General features: G+C 44.3%; 1 pseudogene; it reads right to left on the bottom strand.

The window, feature by feature from the left end:
* Nucleotides 1-5,893: 5,893 nt before the first annotated feature.
* LOC125943385 (uncharacterized) lies at nucleotides 5,894-20,361 on the bottom strand (annotated as a pseudogene).
* Nucleotides 20,362-21,305: the final 944 nt, after the last annotated feature.

Here is a 21,305-nt window from a genome sequence, read left to right as displayed (position 1 = left end):
TGGGTGCGTGCCGTACGCTGAAGGCGGCGTCTGCTCCCAATCTAGATAGCGTGTAGCGTCTGCATTCGTGAAGCTCCTGTTCATGAAGCTCCTGAGCCACAGGCGCTTGTGGGTACGCCGTTATTAAACATCCATGACACTGACCCCAGGTGAATATGCTCCCATTCTCAGCTGGATTATGAAACCAAAAATTCCTCCCAGCTGTAAAAATAACCAGGTGGCTTCATTACCAACCGAATTTCATGTCAGTTCCAGCTGGAAATGGAAAATTTTCCAGTTGGAATCTTTTATTTCCAGATGGAATGCCTACCAGTTCCAGCTGGAACTGACAAATTTTCCACTTGAAATATTTATTTCTAGCTGGGTTCCAACTGGGAAATTTGCCATTTCCAGCTGAACATGCAACATTTAAGAGTTCCAGCAGAACGTAAACCACTCCCATAAGAAAATGTGTATTTTGAATTGGCATAAGGCCTAAGTTATTGTTAGCAAAATGTTTTAGGCTGTACCAATACGGCACTGTTAGCCCAGGGCGATATATCTAACTCTTGGTACAGAAGTACATAGATTCCTCAATACTTCAACAAAAATGCATAGCTTACAGCTAGTCCATCTGTGTGGTTATGGAGCACCTTCACTGAAATTTCTATCAGCTCAGGTGCACAGTAAAAAAGGTCAGATTGTAAAAAAAAAACTTTCCTTGTGCTATGTTAGCTTTGTGCTAGGACGACGTCGTAATTTCATATGCGCAGCTTTTTTTAGCATCCTGGAGTTTTTCATTCAAAGTGCGCAGCACTTTTTCCGATGCCACTGAGGTGTCATTAAAGGGAAACTGAGACATCCACCCAAATGTAGCAGTTTGCTACAATGGAAACCCAACCGGGTTCCTCGAAAGAAAGCCTCTCAGTTGAAGAAAAATTCGTCCTGGTCCGGGACTCGAACCCGGGACCACCGCCTTTCCGGGGCAGCCGCGACGGCGGTCCCGGGTTCGAGTCCCGGACCAGGACGATTTTTTTTTCAACTGAGAGGCTTTCTTTCGAGGAACCCGGTTGGGTTTCCATTGTAGCAAATTGCTACATTTGGGTGGATGTCTCAGTTTCCCTTTAATTACTTATCTCCACCTAGCGGATTTCCGCTGAACAATTACGTCATACACTTGCCTTTGCTTCGAGTTGTCGACTACTTCGACTTCGCCCTGCCATCTGCTAGCTGCCTGGTTAGCTCAGATGGTAGAGCGGCTGTCCCGGAAAGGCGGTGGTCCCGGGTTCGAGTCCCGGACCAGGACGAATTTTTCTTCAACTGAGAGGCTTTCTTTCGAGGAACCCGGTTGGGTTTCCATTGTAGCAAATTGCTACATTTGAGTGGATGTCTCAGTTTCCCTTTAATTACTTATCTCCACCTAGCGGATTTCCGCTGAACTATTACGTCATACACTGAGGTGTCAACACGGTTTTTTCCCCAGTGGGACAGGCATGCTAAAAGGAAAGGAAGAAGTTAGCAAGCACAGTTCAAGTGCACAAGCTTACCAAGAAAAAAACTCACCATACAAAGCGTCCCACTTATCAGATGATAGCTGCTTGCATGGCTCGCCTTCACCTTGTCTTGCGGGTTCCAGCCTATCACTTATTGAACGCTGTGATAGAGTCTCGACACCCCAAATCACTTGTGCAGCTTCCCGCACAAGAATAGGTGATCCGTTAAACGAGCAATCTCAGGTAATTGTGGGGCGCGCTGTCTGCTAGCAGCTTCCGGTTCGACGGACGACGCGGCGGCAACGGCGGCATGCCTGGCGCACGTGTTTTTCTACGCGGTTTCAACGGTCAGTCGTGCGCTGCTTTCCGTCCGCTTGGTCATCCAGCAATGTCGTACCATTCATGCAGCTGATTTCTAGGTTTCAGTTCACTCTGGGCGCGACGCTGCCGAGTCAAGAAAGGCAGGGATACGCTTTTATTCATAAAGGAACTCTGGTTTTCGTTCCGGCGGCCTTTTTTGTTTCTGCCAGGCTTAGCTCTACGACATTTGCCGCTGCTTGGGCACATCGTCACTGACTGATCTGCCTGCGGGTTCGTCAGACAGATGAAAAAGCTATATTTATCCGATAATTTATCAAGCTAATAGAAACATTACTTAAAAAATAGGGTGCTGAGGCGATGGCTCTAGCAGCCTGGTAAAAACTGCCCTGTGACCGTCGCTGCAACCGATATCGTCAGTAACGGCGCAGCTAACGTAATTAGAAAATGAAGTGCTAAAAATTTTTGAAAACTGCGCACTGTCAACGGCACTTCTTGGTCAAAACTCGAGGTTCACTTGAAGTGGTACGTAGTTAGAATTTCTTGCTTTTTTGTCAACTAGATGGGGGAATGGCGGTATCGCCAGCATATTACGGCTGCGCATTATCTCTATCTGTGTTCAAGGAACTAAGGTGGGCTGATTGGTTACGAGTATTATGTATGTATCTCGCTGTGTCCCGTTTAAAATCGCGCCGTTAGACCACGTTTCATGATACCTCTATATGTGCATGCGAGTACTGAAATAGTTATTGTTGCTTGAGTCAATCTTAGAGAAATATCTTGGGGGATCATTCCGCGTCGGCCCTTACACAGCTCATCGTCGCCCGACAAGTGGCACCGTACGTTCATTTTCTTTTCGTTCACTGATGGTTCAGTTTTGGAAGTGGCAGCGTGCCTCTGATGCTTGTGCACAGCTGACACAGCAAGGGATGGTGCAACGCAGTATAGTTACAGTAGTTTACCTTTAACGCTTGAATTTGAGCAGCTAAAGGCTGAACAGCCAACCATCGTATTGCTAGACACCTGCAACCGGGTAATCTTCGAGTGTGAGAAAGCCGGGTCGCAAGCGCATCAATAGGCTTCAACGGCGAAGCGGTGGCGGCGGCTGCGCTTCCTCGAACCGGAAACAGCCAGCACACGGCGCATTCCAGAGTCCCTCGCTTTTTTTACGGGTCACCTATTGAGTGCTTCTTATTACTAAACAGCTTTGCAGCTTGTTGTGTTCTAATAAAAATGCTGTTGCAAAGGTGGAACTAATACAAATGACATGCCAAAAAACAAACAGAGTCAAAAGCAAATGAAGTTTTTAGCATGCTGCTTGAAGACTACTTACACGTCCATCAGGAATAGTTGAAAATGACGGCAATACATGCGAACTTGCACAGTCCTGGGAAAAGATTTCAGAACTTAACATAAAGAAATGTGTTATAACAAAATCTCTAATCTGAAAAGGGCAGCAAGGGCTTCAGCACAAAAGTAAAGTTTGTGAAGTAAAGTACCTGTGACATGCTCCGCACTTTCACGAAATGGCACCCCGAGCTCCTCTGGGCAACTGGGCTCCCCAGTTGTGATGCCTGCATATAATTTTGAACCATACATAATTAGATACGGCTCTGCATAGGAATAGCAGATTTACGCAACAAGAGACAAATAAGTGATTACAACAAATTCTTTGTACAGAATTCAACACAGGTTTGCGATCAAGAGGAAAGCTGCCAACATCACATATTATCGACCTACTGCTGCATACAACAAAGCAAAATATTACAAGGAGTTGACTGCCCTTGAATAGAATGCAGTAGAATTAATTATGCTCTTTATAGCATTTCATAGTGCCTGCTGCCTGCTTGACTAGTAGAGACACAATGTATCAAATGGTGTCCTTGAGATTATGGCATGCTGCACTGTGGTAACAATGGAACACAACTCACTGGCCATGGAACTTCAGAGCTTCATTGCAGCGTTATGAGATTGCGCTGTATGTATTTTGCTTCTGCAAGCAAACCACAATGAAACCGAAGTCCTTTAGCACAACACAGTGTTACACATACATTCGTCGTTTCCGCTGTCATCACACTGAGGAAGTCCTTGAACTGGAGGCATCTGCACACCCCCTCCTGCTCCTGAAAACACTACAGCAACATTGACATACAGTATATATGCATGAGTCTAAACACACATTCCTATTTTTACGTATTCTCCTGCAATCAAGTATTCAATAATGCATCACACGCTTATGTGCTTCCGTCTTCATGGTATCCAATGTTTCCTGAACTGCAACACAAAGGTGTTGCTCATTTAAGTACAGAAAGCTTAAACCTATTACCCTATATGCAGCTGCAAAGAAGGGCAGGAATAAAAGCAAAATGTAAATTTCTTAACTCACAACATGTCAGCCGGCTCACAACTTCAGCTTGCAGGAATTCTACTGGCTCTTTAAGAGCAGCACTGTGCTTCCGCTCTTGTTTGACCTGCATCTTTCAATACTGGACTTGCTTCATCGCACTTTTCAGCTGACTTGCTGGAATTAACGCTTCATCAGAGTCAGAGCTTGACTCTGACTCTGTGGCTGAAACTTTGGCCGTTTTCTGCGCATATAAAATAAATATAACTGTTGCACCATCAGGCCTCTAACAGATGCACCATAATGTAACCCCATCCATGAGTACGCACATACTCAAATATAAAAAGTTAAGAAAAAAAGGCCTGAAGACACATGAACCGACTACATATGAGCAGTATTATGGCATATTATTACATTAAATTTCAAATGTATCAGACTAAAAATATAAAGGGTTCACAGGAAAGGTAAAAACCAATTCGCACCTTCCTGGCAGGAGCTCCTGAAGAATTTGATTTTGTCCGTGCTTCTCTTCCAAATACGGCACCACTGCCTGGAGCAGGAAGCTGGAAAATTTCATAACACTGTAATACATAAAGGCACAGCTAGCATCCCCAAAACGTTCTTGCGCTACCTTTGCAGGTTCCGGCAAACATTCTGAGCCATGTGTTGCGTGTACTGGGACAGAATAATTGAGTATTGCTGTTTCCCAGCGGCAGTCTTCGTTTGTTTTTGTTCTTTTTTAATTCCTGCAACAAGACATACAAATGTATTGTCACAATAAAGTTTCACATTGATTTATGTTTGTAGTAAAAAAAGGCAACTTGAAAATTTTGCTTTTGTAACCTGTTTTGCTGTTTGTTTTTTGCCTGCTTTTCCTCCCCTTCTGAATCAACATCCAACAGATTGAGCTTTGGTATCTGAGGCCGCTTCAGCTCCGATTGCCGCTGCATCTCCTTTTTTTTGATGCTGAAATGCAATTGAAATAAAGGCATGCTTATTGTCATGTACAATGCTACACAAATTGTATCAAAATAATGAAATAGAGATGACATATATGTTAATTGGGCCAATTTCACAAATTAATTCTGCGATTTTACTGACAAAACCACGACAACATTATACGGCAAGCCTTAGTGCGAAACTCCAAATTAGTTTTGACCACTTGGGGCTCTTCAATGCGGTCTTAAACCTAATTCCACAATCCTTTTTGGATTTCGTCCCCACTGAAATGCGGCCGTGATTGAACAAGCGAGCTCGAGCTCAGCAGTGCAATGCATATATAATCACTAAGCTACAACGGCATTTATTGCACATTTAATGTAGCTATACAAAGCATTTTAAACTGCTAGCTCTCTATTATTGAGCATATTGTGACAGAGCGACGAAGAAGACGTTTGGTCATGACTTGAAGAAGACGACGCTCTGGACTTCGCGAGCTATGATCTTGTCAGCCGCTGCCATACTTGTAAATACAGTGTAAATATATTTCTTGCTTCTTTTCCCCGTAACAATATTTAACAATGTTTCTTTAGTGAGCTTCCTGGGTCCTCGGTCGTGATTGGTTTCTTTGCGCAAGCTGTGGAAGGGAGCCAATCGCAGTCGATAATTTCGATACGGATCCGGCTCGATCGTGATCGAAAGTGGCTGTCTGACACCGGTATTATATAGAACCTTGATGATGCAAATCTCTCATTGTTTGCGTCGCGACGAGGCGGAAAGAAAAGCGTCCTTCACCTTCAACAAGCAACAACCAAAAAGAACCTTTATTATCAGGAAGCAGCGGCTTTTATAGAACGCATCGCTAGTGCCACAGCGGCGCTGTAACTGCTGACGCTGCCTAAGCTGGCGAGCTATCTTATCACACATCTCCCTCTTTTTTTTTTTTTTGAAGCCACTCTTGTTACGAAGCTTGAAATTGTTCTGGAGGAACCACACACCTTCCGCTTCGTGTGTGATTGTGACAGGGATCGTTACACTGCTGCGCTCTGCTTCTTTCATCGCTGCATATTTCTGGCGATTCTGCTGTCAGTTGCGTTGTTCCTCGGCCGTCTTCTAAACTGGTCGGAGGCAGCGGGACGAGATGAGGGCGATTTCTGCGTAGAGAAGTTTCCCCGGAGTCGACTCAGTACGATCTGGGTTCGTCGGTGCTTCCTCGTACGACTCCTCTTTGGAAGTCTACGATCCATACGTCTGTTCCTTCGGAAAGCTCGGGCAGATCTCGCACTCCGGGTCGTCGATCGTAGTCTCTCTTCTGGCGCTGACGCTGCGACTTCTCGAAAGCTGCCGGTTTTTGTAAATCTGGCGTCCGAGGCTGAAGGCTTTCGCTGGACGTAGGCAGGGCCGTGCGCAGTCGTCTCCCCATGAGCAGCTCGGCGGGGCTGTATCCGTTCTTCAGTGGGCTTGTCCTGTAGGCCAGAAGAGTTTTATAAGTGTCAGCAGTTTTCTTTAAGGAGCCCTTGATAATTTTCACGGCGGACTCTGCCATTTCGTTGCTGTGATGATAATGAGGGCTAGACGTCGCGTGTTGAAAGTTGTACTCTGTTGCAAACTTTGAATATTCAGCGCCGAAGGCTCTTGAAAATTGCGGTCCATTATCGGAAACAACTATTTCCGGAATCCCCTGTCTGGCGAAAATGGATTTGCAGTGGTTTATTACTGCTGATGAAGTCAGGTTATTCAGTGGTACGAGCTCCGGGTATCGTGAAAAATAATCCGTGACGATCAGCCACCATTTTCCCTCAACAAAGAATAAATTGATTGCAATGCGCTGCCATGGTCTATCTGGAAACTTGGTCTGTAGCAGGGGCATCTTTCGGTTGGTGCTTTGCTTGAGGCAGCTGTGGCAGTTCTTAACAAGTCGTTCAATGCCCGCGTCGATACTTGGCCACCAAACTGAGCTCTTGGAACGCGCCCGGCACTTCTCGATTCCGAAGTGTCCCTCGTGAATTATTTAAAGAACGGGCTGCCGTAGTGTCGATGGGATCACTATCTGAGAGCCGCACATGAGCAGGTTTTCAACAAGGGCAATGCTTTGCCTCTCATTCCAGTAAGGCTTCAGGTCAAACCCAATGTCTCGACGGATTGGCCAGCCTTTTGTACACAGATTGATAAGAGCTTGACATACCGGATCTTGCTCTTGCTCCTGGGCGATAAGCTGTAAACTCGGCGCAGTTACCGGGACTGACGAAGCCACCAATCGCAGATAGCGCTGGATCGGCCCTCCAGTTCCGTGAATTCCGTTTGTGGAAGAGGTGACCGAGAAAGCACGTCCGCCACCGTCAGGTCCCGGCCTGGAACATACACAATGTCATACGTGTAGCGCATAAGACGCATGCGCATTCTTTGTAGCCTCGGTGTTAATTCGTCAATTCCTTTTGACCCAAACAAAGAACGAGTGGTTTGTGATCTGTCGCAAGGCTAAAGTGCTTTCCTACGAGATAATCACGGAACTTTTCACTAGCCCACACGAGGGCAAGTCCTTCCTTTTCAATTTGGGCGTATCGCCGCTCGGTGGTTGTAAGAGTTCTGGGAGCATAAGAAATCACTTTGAACTGACCGTCTTCTTGCCTTTGGCGCAGGGCAGCTCCAAGACCGTACGATGAGGCGTCTGCTGTCACCACCGTTTCCTTGTTTGAATCGTAGATTCCCAGAACAGGGTCTGATGAAAGAAGAATTTTCCACTTCTTGAAGGCGGCTTCTTGCGCGGGGCCCCACACAAAATCCTGTCTTGAGCTCATCATGAAAGAAAGAGGCTGAAGGACTTCCGCCATGCGGGGCACAAAACGGGCCAGTTAATTTGCCATGCCCATCACGCGCCGTAACTCTGTCTTGGAAGTCGGATGTGGCAGTTCTGTCACCGCGTCAAGCTTTTACTTATCAGGACGCACTGCGTTGTTCCCGGTTGTATCTCCCAAAAATGAAATCTGGGTGACCCTGAACTCGCACTTATCTCTGTTCAGTTTCAGTTTATTCAGTCAACTTAATACAAAAACATGGTTACAAAAGTATTTGGACCATTAGCCTGTGTGGCTAGTTAGTGGTCCAATCTATTACACGTTTATTTCTTTTTTACATCTCAGGAGCAGAGGTGCAGTTAATATTATTTTGAATCTATACACAAATTCAATGAAAGGGTGGCTTTTAAGGTATATTTTATCTAATTAAGTACACATGACAATAAAAGCTAATTTGCTGCAAATATTTTAAGTACACAAGTAATAAAGAACTAAAGGCATACAATGTAACAATACAGAAGATAGTGATACCACGAAATAATTAGCACAATTTAATAATTAATAATAATTAATAATTAGCACAAAAAATTAATTATGCCAGATGAGTCGAAAAAAAGTGTGGACGTGAGCTTAACTTTGGTTAAGAACATGAAAGACTTACAAAATGCATTTTACAAGTGAATTTAAAGTTGCGGGCAAGTTTAATTTCAAGTGGAATTGTGTTCCAGATTTTAGCGCCAGTGAATTGTATTAACCGTTCGCCATATACATTCCTACAAGTAGGAAGGTTGAAGTTGCCATTGCCTGCATGCCTTGTGTTACGGGTCGGTGTTGAAAACGTACTCACAGGTAGTGGAAAGTTGGTGTTAATGATAGAATTTATCAACACCGCGGTTTTATAATTTCGCTGAGACGTGAAATGCAGTATCCGAGTACATGAAAACAAATCTGAGCTTGGGCAAGAAGAGGACGATGCCGTAATAATTCTTAAGGCGCGTTTTTGCAATCGTTTTATCGGTTCTGTATACGTTAGATAAGTAAAGCCCCATATCTCGCTACAATAACTGAGTTGAGTGTGAAATATAGAGAACTATAATGATCGAAGTACGTTATATGGAAAGTAACATTTGGCTTTAATGAGCGTGAAGCATGCGAAAGCAAGCTTTCTGGATATGTAATTGACCTCATATTTCCAATTCAGGTTTTCATCTATTAGAACCCCTAAGTATTTAAACGCGGAAACGCGCTCGATGGGTGCGTTGTCAATTTCTAAGCGCAGATGACTATAATCTAGGTTTTTTCTTCTAGAATGAAATATAATATATTTAGTTTTGGCTACATTTAATGCGAGCTTGTTGCGGGCGAACCATGCGGAAATCTGTGCTAACTCTGCCGTGATTTCTTTTTTTAGCGTACCCAGAGAGTTACCTCGAAAAAGCAATGCGGTGTCATCAGCGTACATTATGGTTTTGCGTGAAAGAGCAGATGGTAGGTCATTTATGTATAGTGAAAACAACATAGGACCTAAAACGGTTCCCTGGGGTATTCCACATGTTATTTTTCTAAATCCTGAAGATATACGATCAAACAACGCATTGTTTTATTTCTGCCAGATAACTAGAAAATAGCTGAAGTGTCTTCTCGGTGAAGCCATAATAAGATTCTAATTTCTTTAATAGTATGGAATGCGAAACAGTATCGAATGCTTTTTTTTATATCCAAGAAAACGCCGACGGCAATTTCGTTATCATGAAGTACTGAGTTGACGAACTGTGCCAGAGTAAAAACAGCTGTGGTTGTTGACCTATTTGTGATGAAACCATGTTGTTCAGGGCAGATTATGTCGTTTGAACCCAGAAATCGGCCGAGACGGGACCTAATTACCTTTTCAAAAAGCGTGTTAACAATGCTGAGCACCGAGATGGGACGGTAACTGCTCGGATTTTCTCGATCCCCGGATTTGTAAATAGGTACTACTCTCGCTATCTTTAGGATGTTGGGGTAAGTTCCATTTTGCAGGCTGTTATTCATGATGCGGGAAAGAGGCTCCGAAAGAAGGTCTACATTTGCCTTCAGTACTTTTGTAGTAATGCCATCATGACCAACGGCTTTATTGCCTGGGAGTTTTAGTATTTCTGACCTAATTTCCTCAGTGGTTTCGCTTGCAAGCTGAAAGTCTTCCTCAAATATTTTGTTTTGGCAAGAATGTAGAGGATCTGCTTGAGATTGAGCAGGAAAGTTGTTACCAACATTGGTAAAAAAATTATTGAAGTTATCCGCGGTATTTGTTGTAGGATTATCCGGAGCAATGCGCTTTTTCACGCCTATTCCCGTAACTTCACGCACTAGCTTCCATACCTGCTTGATGTCGCCGCTCTGTTGGACTATTTTAGCACTGTAATACTGCTTCTTGGCTTTCCTTAGCATCCCGACTGATTTGTTTTTGAAGTGTTTAAACTGCTTTTCATAGTATTCATTTGTTTTGTTTGGTTTCCATCTAGTGAAGTATGTATCTTTTTTCTTTATAACATTCAGTATGTCCCGCGTCACCCAAGGACATATTGCTTCCTTGTGTCTTCGGCCTGTGTATTCTTGGGTTGATTGGCTTATTGCACCCATTATATGGCAAATAAAATTTGCCCATTCAGTGTGAACTTTGCTGTGGTACAAGGCTTCACAATCCGTACGCTCAAGTAATTTGTGCACTACAGCGTAGTTTATCCGCTTAACTAGTTTTGAGTTATTATTACATGGAGGTCCTAAATTTGCATTAGGCATAAACATAAATGTTGGGCAGTGATCTGCAATAGTAACGTCATACACTCCGGCGAAAACATTCATATCAGTTCCACAAATAATATGATGAATAAGTGAGGAACAGTTATCACTTATTCGTGTAGGGGCATTATTTACGTTAATTAAATTATACGACTGGAGCATCAATACATAGTCAGGGTATTCATCTTTAAGTAGATCGACGTTAAAATCACCACATATAACCAGTGGGCGGTTGTAGGCTATCAAAGGGTCTAAGACAGTTTCCATAGTAGAATGTTGCTACAGGCGAGCTAGGTGGGCGATAAACAGCTCCGAGTATAACGCCACATTTCAAATGCACAAACAAGGCTTCACATTCAGGTTGGCTAGTAGAATGGTTAGGCATGCACTGGTAATCGATGCCTTTTTTTTAGGAACAGAGCAACGCCCCCACCTCGCGAAGTGCTCTTCCTTGGAAGCGATAATACTGTGTATCCTGGAATATGCGCAGATTCTCCTTCTTTCAACCAGGTTTCAGTAAGAGCGATAACGTCGTATACAAATGAATGACGCGACAAATGAGCGCAGAATTGGTCCAAGTTTCTTCGCGCACTTCGAATGTTGCAATGAACAACAGACAAGTTTTCGTACTCATGCCAAGCTTGGTCGATACTTGAAAAATCAAACATCATTGCTCAAGAAATTTGGGATAGATCTTCTGCGCATGTTATGTGAAATACTCGCGAATTTTCTGTCTTTCTCATGAGAATTTTTCCGCTGGATACCCAAGTGAATTTCCAGTTATTTTCGCGCTTCGCCTTTAATGCCTTGCCCAGCAGTACCTTCTTAGCTGGGCATAGGTGATCATTAATATAGAGCGGGGTAGAACCTTCAAAGCCTATGATTGAAGTGGTCAATCTTTGCTTCTTCCTGGCATTCATGAATTTATCTCTGGGGTTGCGGGAGATGAACTTTGCAATGATGTTCGATTGTGATTTTTCCCTGGTTGGAACACGATGTACAACCTCGAGATCAGATTCATTTATATCCACTTTCAAATAGGTTGATATGCTCTTGATCACTGCTACAAGGTTTTCTCTTTCTTGGACGGGGACACTTTTAATTTCCACATTGTTACGGCGGCTATACTGTTGTAGCTCTGTTAGCTCTTTTCTTGTTTCCTTTAGCTCAGCCGTGAGCCTGCTGAAGTCGTTCTTGATTGCCCTGTTTTCCGTTCTGACGATTGCAATTTCACTTTTCAAGTCACCAATTTCCGATTTAAATTCCTCAAATTGCTTATTATGAATTCCATTGCTTCTTTGAGGGATTTGAGCTCTTTTTCAATTAGCTTAGGCAGCTCTTTCTTTAGTGCAGCATGCTTATGCTCAATCGACTGTTTTATCGGTTGTATCTCTACTTCAATTATTGCCTTTAAATCTTCCTTCAGTTGGTCATTTTTAACATCTAGTCGAGCACTCAAATCCGCTAGTGCTACGTTAAGTTCCTTGATGGTTGTGGGAGTTTTGCTACTCATATCTCTGGCAGCACAAAAAGAAAACACTCGCGGAGCAGTTCAGGCAACACTAATTCTTAGGTTTTAGGCGTGAACAAACGTAGCTTGTACGCACCTGCAGATACAGAAGAGACGATTAGTTGTTGCGCGACCCAGCGGCTGCCTGGACTGCTCCGAACAAAATGCCGGCTTTCTTTCGAAGAACTGGCTTTATAGCCCATCCATGACGTCGACCACGGCGAGGGACGCAGGCGCAGTCGATTCGGTCATCGAGGGCGTATACTTTCGCTGCTCCGTTTTCAGAACCAGCAGATTCCACCGGTCCGCGAAGCAGCTCAGTCGTTGAAAAGCCCAGATTGCGGTCAACACCGATGTGCTGAACCAGTAGCGGTAGATACCGTTGTGCTGCAGATACAGAAGAGACGATTAGTTGTTGCGCGACCCAGCGGCTGCCTGGACTGCTCCGAACAAAAAAAAGTAATGTAATGCCCGCGGTGCGGAGGCGGTTCATCACTGCCCGAAGCCGATCGTCATGCTGCGCCTGCGTGGCACCCCAAATAAGCACATCGTCCATGTGGCAGACGACTCCCCCCTCCTGTCCTGAAAAAACCTGTCCCATTCGTCTTTGAAAATATATTCTGAACGGAAGCCGGTTGAAATAAAATCGTCCGAACGGCGTGATAAACGTTGTGAATTCCTTGCTCCCTTCACTCAGCGGTATCTGCCAGAAACCCGAGTTCGCGTCGAGTTTCGAAAACGTGCTCGCTCCCCGTAGCATTCCGATGGTGTACTCAACGGCCGGGATGGGATGCCATTCTCGTTGAACGTATCTGTTGAGTTCCGTGAAGTCGACACAGATTCGAACAGCACCAGAGGGTTTAAGAACGACAACCATAGGTGCGCACCATGTAATAGGCTCGGTGACAGGAGAAATGACGCCTAGTGCTTGCATCCGCTCGAGCTCTTGTCTAGTTTTTTCGAACAAAGGCAGAGGGGGACTCTGCGTGGGGACGACAGAGCGAAAGGCTTTGCTTCAGGGTTCAACTTGAGGTCATACTCTTCTTTGAAGGTCCCAAGTCCCTGGAACACTTGTGGAAACTCAGATTCGGGGTCTAGTTTCTTTATTACGTTGATTTGTGGTAGTACGCAGAGTCTTTCTATCGCTGGTTTCCCAAGAAGAGGGGTTCGGAGGCCTTGAAGTACGTACACGTCTTCGCGGCTGTTCGTTCCCGCAAACGTCATATTCATGACAGCCATACCAGATATGGCAAGGGATTTACCATCAGGTCCCTGAAGCCAGCGCCTTGCTGGTTGAAGCTTTATCGCGGGAAAGATACGATTGAAGAGCTCCGCCGGAACGACCGTTTCGTCTGCGCCAGTATCTATTTTAAATACGACGTTCGAAGATTCAACAAGTACTGGAACTTCCCACCTGCAAGCGGATGAATGGGATGCGACTCCGAGGAAACCTGGTTCCTCGGTCCGGTTTTCGACATTCCTGACAGCTCTGGTTGATCGGCAAACCACCTCGAAGTGTCCTCTTTTGTCGCACTTTCTGCAGACTGCATCTTTCACTGGACAGGACGCTCGATTGTGCCTGTTTCTTCCGCACCACCCACATTGTTTGGGAACGTTGGTTCCACTTTCAGGCGGAGACACGTTCTTCCCCACTTGTCGCGTACCCTGCTGGGACTGTATTTGGTGGACTTCCTGTTCTCGCACGCGGTGAAGCTCTGCCTGCGGTTGGTTGACGGTCTCGTGCTGTCGTGCCACCAACAATGCTTTCTGTAGTTTTAGGTCCGAATAGAGTTGCAGAGCTCTCGAGATTTTACGATCTTGCAGGCCCACCACGAGACGATCTCGAATTAAATCTTCTCGCAGCTCCCCGTAGTCGCACGTGGAAGCAAGCGTGTGCAGTACGGTAACGAAATCCTCGACGGATTCACTGTCTTGTTGCGTTCGGGTATTAAACTTAACCCTTTCATAAATGGTGTTCCGTCGAGGAACAAAGTAGGCCTCGCACTCCTGCAGTACGACCTAAAACTTTTTCTGTTCGTCAGGTTCAAGTTTGAATGTTTTGAAGATATCCTCGGCCTGAGGTCCCATTAGATACATCAAATGCATCTACTTGACTCTTTTCTGGCTTCCCGTCTAGTCCAGAGGCAATTGGGAAGCGAAGAAATCGCTGTTTCCAGGGAGGCCAGTCGTTGGGTGTTGCGAAGCTGAAGGGCTCGGATGGAGCAATTTGAAACAAAGCCATCTTACTTGGTCTTTCGTTGTAAGGTACCTGGTGGCTTGTCCGGCGTCTGGCACTGTTCAGTGGGCCCGCTGCGTCCTCGTTTCAGGGCTAGTCTGACGTCCGATAGCCGTGTTGCCTCAGATCGGCGGGCGCCACTTCTGACACCATGTTTGCGTCGCGACGAGGCAGAAAGAAAAGCGTCCTTCACCTTCAACAAGCAACAACCAAAAAGAACCTTCACTATCAGGAAGCAGCGGCTTTTATAGACCGCATTGCTCGTGCCACAGCGGTGCTGTAACTGCTGACGCTGCCTAAGCTGGCGAACTATCTTATCACACACTCATGCTCATTTTTGTTATATACATTGCAGATAATCAAAGCCAGTCGCGTATTCCTATACGCCTCGTGATCATCGGCAGCGATTCCCTCAGCTTTGTAGTTCCAATTTACCGTCCTTAATTAGGCCCTTGGCCTAGGTAATCCCGACACCTGACCTCATTTTGCCCAGGACATCGCTATTCGAGTGCATAAATATAATCGCGATAACGTATAACAAAACGCAGAACATGTTAGGTGTTTGAGCACATAAGAAAAGCTCAGTGTCACGTTGATCTTATTACTTTCGATAACGCTGACGAAAAAAGTACGGGACGAATGCCGGAAGAAATATCATTTTCTAAAAACGCCGGCCGATCCCACGCTCTGTGGGAATCGATGTTATGCGAAGCAGTGTGCGGGGAGCCTAACCAGTTAAAGAAGCGATCATGAGAGCACCAAGACGTAGGCGGCTGTTTCATTACCTACATGACATGCATGTCATGACGTTCATGTATGAGTCCTGAGGAGTCCGTTTAGCTAGGCCTAAGAGACCTTAAGGCGAAAGCTTAGTCATGCTCATGACTATGACTTCGACCATCAATCTTTAGCCTCTTCCCTTCAATTAGTACCGCATCCGAGCCCATTACATTGGTTTTTGAGTGTTATTCTTTTTTCGCCGAGTCTGTCATTTTTGCTGATTCATGGTCATGACTATGACATCTACCACCATCCTTTAGTGTTTCCTTCACTTAGTACCCACGTCCGAACCCATTTCAGTGGCTCTTGAGTTTTAATTTTTTTGGTTGAGTCATTGTCATTTTTGCTGAGTCATGCTCATGACTATTACTTCTTCCATCATCCTTTAGTGTTTCCTTCCCTTAGTAAGCAGGTCAGAACTCATTTCGGTGGTTGTTGAGTGTTAATCTTTTTTGCTGAGTTACTGTCATTTTTGCTGAGTCATGCTCATGACTATCACTTCTGACATCATCATTTAGTGTTTCCTTCACTCACTACCCACGTCCGAACCCATTTCGGTGGTTTTTGAGTGTGAATCTTTTTTCGCTGAGTCATTGTCACTTTGCAGTCATACTCATGACTATGACTTCTACCATCATCATTTAGTGTTTCCTGCCCTTAGTACCCACGTCCGAAGCCATTTCAGTGGTTTTTGAGTGTTAATATTTTTTTCACTGGGTCATTGTCATTTTAGGCGACTGTTTCATGACCTACACGACACGCATGTCATGAAATTCATGTCATGACCTATCATTTATGTTCGTCATACACTATTGTCATACTATGCAAATTTTGGTAAATACCAAGTTAACGATATGACCATGAGAGCACCAAGACGTAGGCGGCTAGACAGACAGACAGACAGACAGACAGACAGACAGACAGACGACAGACAGACAGACAGACAGACAGACAGACAGCACAGGACAGACAGAACCGACAGACAGTACAGACAGACAGAAGACAGACAGCAGACAGACAGACAGACAGACAGACAGACAGACAGACAGACAGACAGACAGACAGACAGACAGACAGACAGACAGACAGACAGACACGACAGACCAGACAGACAGACAGACAGACAGACAGACAGACAGACAGACAGCACAGACCAGACAGACAGACAGACAGACAGACAGGACCGACAGGACTTAGACAGACAGACGACAGACAGACAGGACAGACAGACCAGACAGACGACAGACAGACAGACAGACAGACAGACAGACAGGACGGACGGACGACGACGGACGGACGGACGGACGGACGGACGGACGACGGACGGACGACGGACGGACGGAAGACGGACGGACGGACGGACGGACGGACGGACGGACGGACGGACGGACGGACGGACGGACGGACGGACGGACGGACGGACGGACGACGGACGGACGGACGGACGGACGGACGGACAGACAGACAGACAGACAGACAGACAGACAGACAGACAGACAGACAGACAGACAGACAGACAGAATGACAGACAGACAGACAGACAGACAGACAGACAGACAGACAGACAGACAGACAGACAGACGGACGGACGGACGGACGGACGGACGGACGGACGGACGGACGGACAACTTTATTGAAGGTTCTGAGAAGCTCCTTTGCCCCCTCTCAATGAGGTGACGAAGCCTCTGGCCGCACCCACGTCGGGACGGGGAGACCGAGCTCCAGTGCCGCATCCTGGGCTCTCTGGACAGCCTAAAATAGCAGTGACAGCATGCCATGCCTCGCTAATGTACTGTCAAAGAAGTACCTGGAACATAGGGGTCTTCTTATAGAAGGAATGTTTCTTCTTTTGAAATATTCGGTGTCACCATTAGACATAGAGCACATTGCCCGATTTCTCACAGAGTTTGTAGTTGGTGTTGAGTTTCTTTACGGTCAAAAGAACATGACATATAACGTGCTCCTTCATATCCCAAAGTCAGTGGTCCTCTTTGGTCCTCTATGGACACACTCATGCTTCAGCTTTGAAGTAAACATGGGCATGCTGCTGCGACTTGTGACCTCTTATAATGGTGTAGCCCTTCAAATTGCCCCACGGCTGCTGCTTCACAGCATTCTGTTAGCTCTGAAGGCATTGGCAAATGGCTATGCAAATTGTCATTGATGGAAGAGAAATCTAAAAACATCCTTGGCAAAATTGTTCCTTTGGGAAAGTGTGAAGCAGTCTCCAACAGTTTTCTTCGTGCTCACTCACCGTTGCATGGATGTGCAGTAGTGGAGTATAAGACAATAAATGTGAGCGGTGCCATCATTACTTCAGAGAAGTATATTAGACACATGAGGGTAAACAGTACAGCCCTTATCTTCCCTGATGGTACTTATGCTAAGGCTAAAAGAATATTTTGCTCTAGACATGGCTCTACTGAACCGTTCTACGTCATGTCTAATGTGTTCTCAGTTAATGCTTTCAAACCAACTGAACGCATAAAGACTGCGAGGCAACAAGATGAAAGGCTGTTTTAGATTGACAAGCATGCCCTACCTTGCATATTCTTCACTTTCGGCGGTCAAGAATTATTTTGTAATCTTGAATAATGCTATGAGTGGTCCTAGAAAGACCATTCCTGAACGAGAAACATTACTCCAAGTACCTTCCCAATTATTGTGCTATCTGTTATTGTTTCAAAGACCTAAGCAGACATAGCTTGGAAATAAATTGCAACAGCTTAGCTCCCTGTATAAATCTCCCACACATAAACCATCTCAAAAGGCTCGGGTAAGCAATGGAATTGCATGGAATATAGTAGAGTGTTTGGAAAGTCTTGTATATTTTGAACAGCGACAAAACAGACCCATAGGACCTCCGCCAAAAAGTTTGAGAAGTCACTTATACAGCTTTCCTGTTCGACGTATGAGCTGCTCAGATTGGCCTACATTTGCAAAGGGGGTTGATTTTTTCTTTGTATTGCACAGCTAGAAAGGTACCCTTAAAGTCATAACATCACTGTAGTAGCTGTGGAAATATTTTGCTGATCTATTCAGTAAATAAATCCGGAATGTGCATTTGGACAAAAAGCCAAATATAGCATATTAGTTTTTTTTTCAGAAAGTTACATTATGCTACAAGCAAGCATTTCTGTTGATGCACTGTAACAAGAAGCCAGAGTAAGCGACGAAGCTATACGTTGATTCTGAATCAGTCAAATTGACAAAAAGTGAAATCTATCATTGCTTTATTAAATCAAGTAATCTAGAGGCTGTATGTGAATTTATGAGCTGTTGTGTTGTCGCTTTGGTCAAAAACAAAAGGATGCTGGCAAAACAAAATATACAGTTCCTTTGTCAGTAAGGCATGTAAGTTCAATACAGCTATTTTGTTTGAGGCTATAGAGCTAGACCTAGACTGTCAAATATTTCCAAGATGGTGATTCAATGAAGGTTTACGTGGAACGTGTACATAGAGAAGCTGGGGACCGTACTTCATGGAACTGCTACTCACTCCTACAAACTCTTCGGACATTTACCAATGTGTTTATGGAATGCTTTGTTATGCACTGGTACAACTACTCAAAATAATTGTTAATGAAAGAAATAAATTGATAGTGTATTTAATACCAAGTACCCGCATTACGGAATATCCTACGAGGTCTCCCAGGTTCTCATCTTGAACAAACTGGGGACACGTTCAAGTCCATTATGGTCGAATAAGTTTGAATAGCTAGTGAACTGTTTTCTACTTGTTCTTACAATTTAAGATGGCACATTCCCTGTTATGTAATATAAGTGCTTTCATTATTTGGATTATGTATTTAAAATCTGTTCACTTTTGTATATATATATATATATATATATATATATTCATTTTATTTCATTTGTACTTCTGAAAGTGCCCAAGAACAGCTCTAGGCCTTAGTATTGGTGCACTCGTGTTACACAAAATAACAGAAAATAAAAACAACAAACGAAACAGACAAACTGAAAGTACAGTGGTAAAATGCAACAAAAACTTGAATTACATTACTGACAGAAATCAGATAATGAGCAAATGCAAGAGCTGAAAATATCAACATCGTAATGCAAGGTATTTTGTTGTGTCACAAGACGTGTTATAGCATTAGAGGTGCAAAAGGAGTTAACGTAGAAAATGCTCAGATTACGTAAGTTTGGGCGAGGCACGCAGAACGTTACAGTCGACAGTAACCGCAGACAGGAAGCGTTGTTATGAATTAGTGTATGCAAGAATAAGTAATGCCGATATTTTCGCCTTATTTCCAGGGGTACGTAACGCTAAACATGCGCAGTACACGCTCATAGGCATAAAATACACGGCGTCCCATAAATTGATCGAAGGGATATGAATGAAACGTCGCTGAACACATTCAATTTTAGGCACATTGGTCAAATTAATACAGTTCCATACAACGGAACTAAACTCCGACTTGTTGCGGACAAAAGAAGAATACAAGAGAACAACGCAGTGGACATTCGTAAACTTTTTTGTCATTCTTGATATCAGACCTAACTTTCTGTAGGATATGCATTAACAATGCTTGAAATATATTGTTCGAAAGTTAGTCGAGAGTCAACCAATATTCCTAAGTCACGCGTACAACTCGCTCTTTTCAAAGGAATGTTATCGAGTGAGTATTCGCATGGTAAGGTGGTGAATTTACGACTAAAGGAACCAACAACTGTCTTATAGTGGAGTTAATACGCAAAAAGTTAGAAGCACAGCACTCCGCGACAGAATTCACATCTTCCTGTAATAATTCACAAACCTGCGCCGTTTCTATTTCCCGATAAAGCTTAATATTATCAGCGTACAAAAGGAGACGCGGATGGTGCAAACATTCTTTAAGATTATTAACAAATATATTGAAAAATAACGGGCCTAAGATAGACCACTGCGGAACACCAGAAGTTGATTCATAACGCAAAGAGTATTTAGCACCAACGCGACCATAATTTAATCGAGTGGACAGGTAGTCTTTCATCAGTGCGCACAGGCTGGTGTGCTAACGCCACAACTCAGGAGTTTATGGATAATAAGGTCATGAGAAACAACATCAAATGCTTTTAATAGGTCGAAGTATACTGTGTCTAACTGCCTCTGATTAGCAACAGTGGGTCCCGCAGCATCAAGAAAAGAAACAAGGTTGTTTCCACAGACCTGCCTTGAACAAAGCCATGTTGGCATACACTAATCTTATGCTTAAAGAAGAACGACAGATTGTAAACATCGCTATTTCAAACACTTTTGCAAGCGGAAACAAGAGGGATACGGGGCGACAATTTTTGATGTCGCTCACGCGGTCACTTTTATGAATTGGCACAACTATTGCATTCTTCCAACAAGAAGGAAACGCACTCGTGCGCAAAGCAAGATTAAAAATATGCGTAAGGAGAGGAAAAAAATAGAAGAACAACTTTGATAACAAAACTTGGTATTCAGTCGTAAGCAAGAGAATGCTTTGGTGTCAACTTACTTACGGCGGCCGCGATATCGCGTTCTGAAAAACATGAAATGTTGAAATGGCCACTGAAGCTACACTGCTAGTCACCAGAGCTAGGGGCATGCGTTGTACTCAAGAAAACCGAGGAAAAATGTTTATCGAATACATTGGCGATATTGTCGCAGTTTCTAAGAATGCCACGAGAAGGAGGATTTATGACGTTTATTTCGGCCCGCTCAGAACTATGATCTTTTACATAGGTCCAGAAAGGTTTGGGATCGCATTTTACGAGCTCCTCGACAAACTTAATGTATGCAACACTGTCTCTACGCTTTATGCGTTTCACCTCGCTTCACAAAGCACTAAATTTTTCGCACCCCACCTCGATGATTCTGTTTTATTGAACTTCCTATGGTACCTTAGCTTAGCTACGAAGTCAACCGCGCAATTCCCTCGAAAACCACTTAGGATAGCATGCACGGCGAAACTCTTAGCAGGGAATGACGGCTTCCAAAGCACATTTTACGTTATCAGTAAGCAGGCCAACTGCTTTGTTAACATCTGTGGCGCGGTACAATTCAGACCAGTCGGCATCATTCATATAATGGTTAAGGCGTAGATAATCTAGTGAACGTTCGGAAAAACAAATGAGCCAACAGGCTCGCTCTACACATGAATCG

The sequence above is a fragment of the Dermacentor silvarum genome, chromosome 2 (assembly GCF_013339745.2).
Source record: "Dermacentor silvarum isolate Dsil-2018 chromosome 2, BIME_Dsil_1.4, whole genome shotgun sequence".
Lineage (NCBI taxonomy): Eukaryota > Metazoa > Arthropoda > Arachnida > Ixodida > Ixodidae > Dermacentor > Dermacentor silvarum.
Note: the sequence above shows the minus strand (reverse complement) of the source record. Positions and strands in the feature narration are given on the sequence as shown.